Genomic DNA, 8217 nt, shown 5'->3' on the forward strand with positions numbered 1-8217 from the left:
TGTTAGCTCCATGAGTTGGTTGAAAAATGCGAATCCAGCTGACTTGTTTTAAAATCAGAATCTTATGAAAGAGGTCTTACTAATGCACTCGATGGCTTCATATATGATATTGGCCTCATAGACTGAGGCTAAAGCTTCATGTCCCAGGCAAAAAGTCCTCCCATCCTCAGCTGTTGATAATCCATATAGCTTACGCTCTGATAAAGTAGCATCCAGGACTTCCACAGAGCGGGGAAAGACTACACAGTAGATGCGCTATCATGAACAGGGCTTTTCTGTAACATAAACCAACCCCACAACATAATATAGTTAGCTAATGAAATGCCTCTTAGCCTCAGAAGTAATACCGGGCTTGCTTCCTGCTGTACTTAGCTTGTTAGCTGGACATGCTAACATTTGCAGCTTATTTTAAAGCAGATGTCTAATGTATTCACTACACTTTTAGTTTTTAGTTTTGGAAAGGCTTTAAAAAAAAAAAAACCCACTCTCCCAACTCTTTAAATGCAGGGTATCGCTCTCACTACGGCCCCCGTGTGCACCAGTCTGGGATGTGGAGAAATTCAAAGCTCGACAGACTCGCTGTGCCTGGTTGCAGTTGTTAAGCTCTGATTGGACAATCGCTGGCCGTTCAGGGAAGGGGTTTAGTGAATGGCCTAAACCCTGTTGAGCGAATAAAGCGCTAGTCAGATGGGGTTAACCACCAGTGCAGCACTTTATCACACCTCCTCTTTCTTGTGCCATATTTTCCCATTTTGCTGATGCACACAGCCAAGCTCACTGTTCATCTACAGGGGACAATCGCTGCTGCAGGTCTCTCTGGCTTACTTACCTCTCTAGGTACAAGAAGAACTCCTATCTCTCTCTCTCTCTCTCTCTCTCTTTCTTCCTCTCCCCTCTCCTCCCTCCTTTTCATCCCTCCAACCTTTTAGAGATAATTTGGTTCTGACCCCGATTCTCTGGCTGGTTGGATTTGACGCTGCCACAGCCAAAAGCTGTGGTCTGACTCCCCACCTTCAAAGACACTGCGTTTTCACGCCTAGAAACTGGACTGAACACTGAGTTGCAGGGGCAGCAAATGTGAGACGAGAATGAGTGTGTGTGTGCGTGTGTCTGTGTGTGGTTCTGCATGGCCGCGTGGGATCATGAGGAAGTGCAAGTGTCTATCAAAGGCCTAGACAGGCGGTGTCATTGTGCCCCGGATAGCTCTCTGAAAGCCCATTACGCTGCAGGTTCGTGTGAATTATTGGTTTTCACCACCTCCAGGATGTCAGCCGTTACCGCAGAGAAAGCAGCCCAGGCTTTGTTACTCTTTGACCACATTTTAAACCAGAAACACCACACTCTGCTTGAAAGACCAACACACACTGAAGCCTTCCCTTACACTTCATGTAAAGTCAAACAGGTATATTAGAGTTCCTGTTGATCCATTTGTCTTACAGTTTGAGTTTAACCAAACAGAGGCCCATTTCACAAAAGCCTTCTGGTGAATGGTGGCACGATCGTGTTTCACAAATGATCAGTACTCAGTATTTCAGACTCATTTATTTATTTATATATTAAATAAATAAATAAATATTAACGGCTTACAGTGTGGCATTTGTTTGGATTGGTGAAACATGTCAAAATGAGCAAGCGGAAACTAACTAATGTTGCAAATAGTAGCTTGCATGCTACACATATGGTGAAACTAACTTATTGTTTGTATAGATGTCTTATATTAGCCACATGTTGTTTGCACTATATGTAATGTCTGGCTTTGTCTTCATTAGACTTCATGCACCTGGTTTTCTGTATAATTTACTACATGTATATGCATATTTTGAAATACAGAGATATAAAACATTTCTAAATATCACAAAAATCTTATAGTTGATTATATTTTTGCCTGGACAAACTCATCATAAAATCATAAATTTTACTTAGAGATTTAGTCTCAAATTGAGGTAAAATTCTCATTAGGATCAATTAATTGAAACATCAGCCATGCGTGCTACAGCTTTGTAACTTTCTACAAAGTATAGACTGGGCTAAGGAGAATCTTCCATACACCACAAACTAGTAGATATTATGAAGTCCTTCAAGCTGCAAAATTAATTAAATTTAATAATTTCTTCACATTTCTAAAATGAGCTGCTCCAGCAACAGAAGTTTTGGAGAAACTTGCCAACAAAAAACAGAGCTCAAGGCCTTCGGTCCAGACTGAAATGAAATGAGCAGGTGGAGGGCTTTATAGCTTAAAGATTTGATACGTACCAGATTGGTGAAGTATGTGTATGTTTAATGCGTGTGTGTGTGTGTGTGTGCATGATGCAAAACATGTATTTCTCTGTGAAAACTGAAGCTGCACAGTATAACAGAGCAGTTATTTGGTGTGTGGGTGTGTGTTTGTTTGAAAAAGAGGAGCTCTATTGGCTGTGTGTGCATCGCTCTGTGTGCAGGGGGATATGTGTGTCTGGCTGTGTCTTACTGTGTGTGTGTGTGTGTGTTTGTGCGTGTAAAACACTGCTGTTCTCTCAAAAAAGGTGTGTGTGTGTGCATGTCTGTGTGTACAACTTTGTTTTTATACCTCAGAGGTGAGTCTCTGCAGCATGGAGTGTGTATTTTGTCTATTTCTGTGTGCTTATTGTGTATCTGGTTTTCTTAATAATAAGCAGGCCTGCCGCTCTGAGTTTCCCTGTTATTTAAATCCAGTCAGTGTTTGTTTCCAGCTCTCTAGGAGTACTTTGGAGTGTCTGCAGCAGCAAAGACATAGTTCTTCAGGTGGAGAGCAGTGCTACTGTAGAAAACTGCTGTAGAATGAAGTGTACCAATATATTTTACTCCAACTGGCATTTTCTTTTTAAAGAGGCATAAAGTGAGCTAATATTACTGGTATAGAGATGCACTAAAGTGAAAGAAAAAAGCAGTGAGTTTAAATATTCCTCATGTTAAAATAAAATAATAACTACTGAAACCCATTTTTGCTTGTTCAGGAGTGTCTTGATTGCCTTCGGTCGCGTAATTAAAAAACATGATCAACTGGATTGGGATTAGATGAAAAAAATAAAAATCTCCTCAATTGCCTTGTCTGTTTAATCACAATCCCAGTCCTGCTGTATTGTCCTAAAATTGGGGGCTTATGTATAAATGAGCTACTGCATATCCAATAAACTCCCTTAAAGCTACAGTAAGAGTCAGCACTTTTACTTTGTTTCCTTTAGAATCCAATGTACTGGAGTGCCATAACAACAGAAAAGTCTGTACTGCTTTCACTTAGCTACTAACGTTAGCAACTTAGAACATATTGTGTATCCGGAGGCCTAATAAAAATGTATATACATTTCCTTCTGCATAAAACATTGGCATAGCTGATCATTTCAAAATGCATAGTGTTGATATCTTGCATATACATTATATAGTTTACATGCAATAGGTCACGGTGAGGGTGGATTTTAAAAGCGCCTCCTGCTGGACCAAGTCAAAATACTTCAAACAGTTGCTCTTATAGGAAATATAAAATTTTTAACTTAACCAGCTCATTACAGAATAGAGTACTTAAATATTTCTCCTGTTTCAAATAGGAAGTGACCTTTACATAAAGGAACACTCTATGTGTGTATATACAAAACGAGGACCCACACTTAAAAACATTGCTATATAGAGTTACTAGTTAAGGTTTCTGATGCGATGCTTATGGTAATGCTGCATACAGTAAATGTATCTGTCAAACCGTATAAAAAAAGAGCAGAGTCTTTCAAATGGTACAAATGCATAGAAAATACTCAATATATGAGGATATTTGATGATAATGAATTTATTTACTTCCAACCTCAGTTGACAGCTTCTCAGAATATTTAGTGGAGGGCTCTGACGAAACCTGTGTTGATAAAAGGTGTTGCTGTGTTGCATCTTTTTCCCAGTCCATCTGTTTCTGTTTTTGTCTTGCTCTCTGTTCATGTGTATTTGTGTAGTTTTCTCATCTTTGTCTCTCCGTTTTTGCTGATATCTGTCTTTCTGCCTCTTTGCTGCTTTCATCCATTACAAAGTGACACTTTCGCAACAGAATTTCGCGAATCCAAAGCTGACTTTGATACACACACATAGCAATACATTAAACACACATGTTAGGAATGGGTTACTTGGTGTGATGTGAGAGGGAGAGACCTTCAAAAGCCTTTTAACAGCGCCGTGAATATCTGCTCTGCTGTGGTTCGCCCTGGTGAGGATGAAACACACAAACTGTCAGTGAAGATCAAGTAGCAGGGAAAAATGTCTGCGCGCACACACCCATTAACTAACTGTATTACATGGCAAGGACTCTTCTCAGTTTCATCATCACGCACACACACATATACACACACACACACACACACACACCTCCCAAAATGATTGACAACAAAGAGAGACACACAGCTGTAGTTGTCAAAGAGCATCTTCTCTGCTTTGGATTTAAGTCATTAAAAATGTTATGGAAAAACGTCATACACATACCTATCACATGGAACAGTTAACCTGTGCACGTGCGCACACGCACACAAACACACACACACACACACACACACACAATTTTGTGAGATTATCTATGCTAACACTTGAGTGACTCTCATGCAATTTGCATGCCAGTGCCCTATGATCAGACTGCTAATCTTCTGCCTTAGTTGGTGTCAGGACTCATTACCAGTGCAGCACAGGAAGGGAAGGTGAGTCACAGAGGTGTAAACCGGATGTTGGCTTGACTCCAGCACTCTGTACATGAATCACATGTTACATCTGACATGACTTCTATGAAGGGTTTCGATTTTAAGCGCTTTTGCCAAGAGTTTGTCCAAGAGATCCTGTATATGCTGAAAATATCCTCAAATGCCATTCAAATATGGTTACAATCTAAAAAAAACTAAACCTTTCAATGAGGTTTAGTCCAGCAATAATGGCATTACTCACATGATCTCTTGACAGATTCACTATAAGAAGGAGCTGGTTACTTGAGATTTATAGTGAATCTGTTAGCTCTTTAAAGCATTTAAAGTGTAATTCTCAGAACTTTGATAAGTACAGGTTGATAGGGTAACTTTATTCCTCTGCTTCAATGAGGTCAGAACAACACACAGCTTTCAGGATGGATGTTACCTCGATTTCACCTTGAACAGCGAAGCAAAATAATGTAAAAAAAAAAAAAGGGAATAATGTGAAAAACTGTGATTGCATTTTGGAGAAGAGGCACTTCATCATTACATTTTTAATATGCACAAGCCTAGGTTGAAATTATGTGGTAAGTGAAGTTTGAAATTGGACTAAAACACGGAGCCGAATGGCTTTAGAATAAACTGGCTCATTTAAAAACATCCAGCAAATAAGAATCTCTGATGTAAACATTCCTTCAGATTTTTGGAATAGTTTGACTCTTTCTGTACGCTCACCTTTGTGACTTCTAGGTGTCTGAGAGATTACAGATCATGTATGTATGTAACAGAACTTTTCATTAACATTGTAGACTGTGGTGCATGTAAACAGGGCACCTTAAGCTATCACTATGTAAGTAGCAATCATGAACATACTGTTTAGGGAATTACCATATGGATTTGTTTCATTTAGAAGAAAATTGGCCCGTCTCACAACAGCCGGTGGCAGAGTTGACCCCTGACAGTGGTAGCTGTTGTCTCTCAGTCCTGGTAATGAACTAAAGAGACCCTCCCTCTATGTGTCTCCAAGTGCTTTGGTTGAAACTGTCCAGCTGCTTAACCTAACAATACAGATGGTGTCACACACACATACAGTTGCACACACACTGCCTGTGACAGCTCTTAACCTGCTGATTTGTCGGGGGCCTGGCCAGGCATACAGACTAAATGTTCCAGAGTCGCGCCTGTCAAATCCCTACTGATGTTAACGCAAAGACAGAGAGGGGGCAGAATGATTACATCAAAGCCACGTTGTTGTCAGACCCCAGAGTCCGGCTGTCAGGTTTTCTCACTGGCCGCACCTCATCCACATTTTATGGCTTATGTCTAAAGGCGTTTGCCATTCTTTTTAGTTCTCCTCCCTCAATATCAATTTCTCTCATTTGCCCACTTGTATCACTGTCTACGGTCCTGCTCTTTCAAGTCACTTGCCCGCCTTAGGCCTTTGATAAAAATCGCTTCATGTTTTGGTGTGGCTTTTATCTCTTTCTGTTTTTCCTGTCAAGGCCATAAATGGAGACGCTGTGGTTTTCTTTTCCCAGGAGCTTCAAAGTGAACGAGGGACAAAACGTGAAAGAATTCTTAGGTGTGATCACCATTTCTTCCGCGGTAGTGACCACTCTCCCTCTCAGCAGTCATATAAGACTATGTAGAAGATGTATTTTTTTAAGTCTTGACATCAACAATTGCACACTAATAAGATTGTCAGCAATTTTTGAATATTATCTGCATGTAGTGAAATCCCGCCAAGCCACTGAGCTGCATGGCTGTGGTCTTGCTTGTGACATAAATGTGTCTGTGTCCAGCTTCTACTGAACCTCTGTGGTTTAAGGTTTAATTTCACTCCTATGTGCCTGTCTGTACTGATCGCGTTCAGCTATATCAAATCCAACCACCTGACATGTCAAGTTAAACACCTCGGTTTGCTGAAAAAATCTTGCACTGTGCTAGCTTGGCTTTTTGGGGCTCTTGGTTGCTCATGGCTCAGCTCACTGCAGAGTTGGAAAATGGCCACGGTAGACTTGACTACATCATCAATTACACTGTTGAAGATGTACATCACTGATGTAGCTTTAGGTTTCAGTTTGTGAGGATATGTGTGCAGCATTAGATTAGTCTGGGAGTTCCATCATGTGGGGAAATACGCTTATTTGCCTCCTGGCAGAGTTTTAGATGAGAAGATCAATACCACTCTCATATCTGTCGGTCTACAGCCTGCAGCCAGTTAGCTTAGACCAAAGACTGGAAAAGGGGCAGAACAACTGGCTTGTCTCCTTTCGTTGTTAACAAATTCCACCTCTCAGCACCTTTTAAAGTTCTCTAATTAACACCATATTCAGTTTGTTTAAACTGTACAAAAACTGAGTATAAAAAGTGTAAAAATGACAATTTGGGGTGCCCTGGTAGCTCACCTGGTAGAGCTGGCCCACCCTGTATACCAAGGCTAGTAGAGCTGTCCTACTGTATCTAATAAAGGCAAAAAAAAGCCCACCCCTAATATATTTAAAAAAAAAAAAAGACAATTGGCTGTTTTACTGGGGAGTTATGTGCCAAACTATTTCTTGGCTCTAAACACTAACTTCCTGTAATCTCTGATGGTTGCCTGGCAACGGCTCCCAGCCAAGAAATAGAGGTTGACACTGGGTTTTGGGATTGTTTCTTTCTCACACAGGATCAGACTTGTGATCAAACATATTCATCACACCACATTTGGTGTTATGCCGTGTGCCATTGCTGAAGAAACGTTTGAGTTCACCTCATCCATTTTATTTTTAGGCTGACCGCATGCTCAAGTGATCATCACCATCAGCCAATTTCATTTACAGTAATGTAATATTTAAGTATACACAGAAATACTTACTTAAACAAAACAAAATTTTCACTGGGGAGTAGAGACTTGATTAAAATCATTAAAATTAAAATTGATGCTTCCCTAGGTACCAGATATTTGGTGTGTATATATGTGTGTGTATGTGTATATATACACATATGCATCTACATAATTTTTTATTAACAATCATGTATTGGGTTGATTGGGATTTTGATTACTGTAAGATTATATAGTTATATAGAGTCCTTGAAGGTAATCACACCAGAAAAAATGACACACAACTACCCTTTGCCGTCAGCAGTCGCCCAATTTGCACATACAAAGAGAGAGAGAGGAGAGCCCTAGTTAATTAATCAGAAACTACAATGTCAATTATTAACCATTCGCACCACTACTGATCTCAGGTCTCTTTAGGTGTCCTCCTTCTGGCTGGCTCCTTCTACCTGCATTTCTGCGAAGGCTTTTAATGCAGCACTACAGCACTTTTAATTGTATTTGTATGTTATGTATGTGTTATGTATTGTTTTATGGCTTTGTTGTAAAGCACTTTGGGTACCTTTCGGCTATTGTAAAGGGCTATACAAATAAACTTGATTTGATTTACCATCTCTGGACCCTCTAAAAAAAGCAGAAATATCTCACCCTAACAGTAGATTTGTTCCTAGTTTAAGTTTTAAGTACTGAAATTTCTTGTCAATATGGACATTTTCTTTCCTATTCACTCTATCC

General features: G+C 40.0%; 1 protein-coding gene across 1 annotated transcript in view; it reads left to right on the forward strand.

Annotated features, from left to right (window-relative positions):
* snx29 (sorting nexin 29) overlaps positions 1-8217 on the forward strand; it is a gene marked incomplete in the record, with an annotated part of 122016 nt that overhangs the window by 98618 nt on the left and 15181 nt on the right.

The sequence above is a fragment of the Morone saxatilis genome, unplaced genomic scaffold (assembly GCF_004916995.1).
Source record: "Morone saxatilis isolate NCDOM2014 unplaced genomic scaffold, NCSU_SB_2.0 Contig1, whole genome shotgun sequence".
NCBI lineage: Eukaryota > Metazoa > Chordata > Actinopteri > Moronidae > Morone > Morone saxatilis.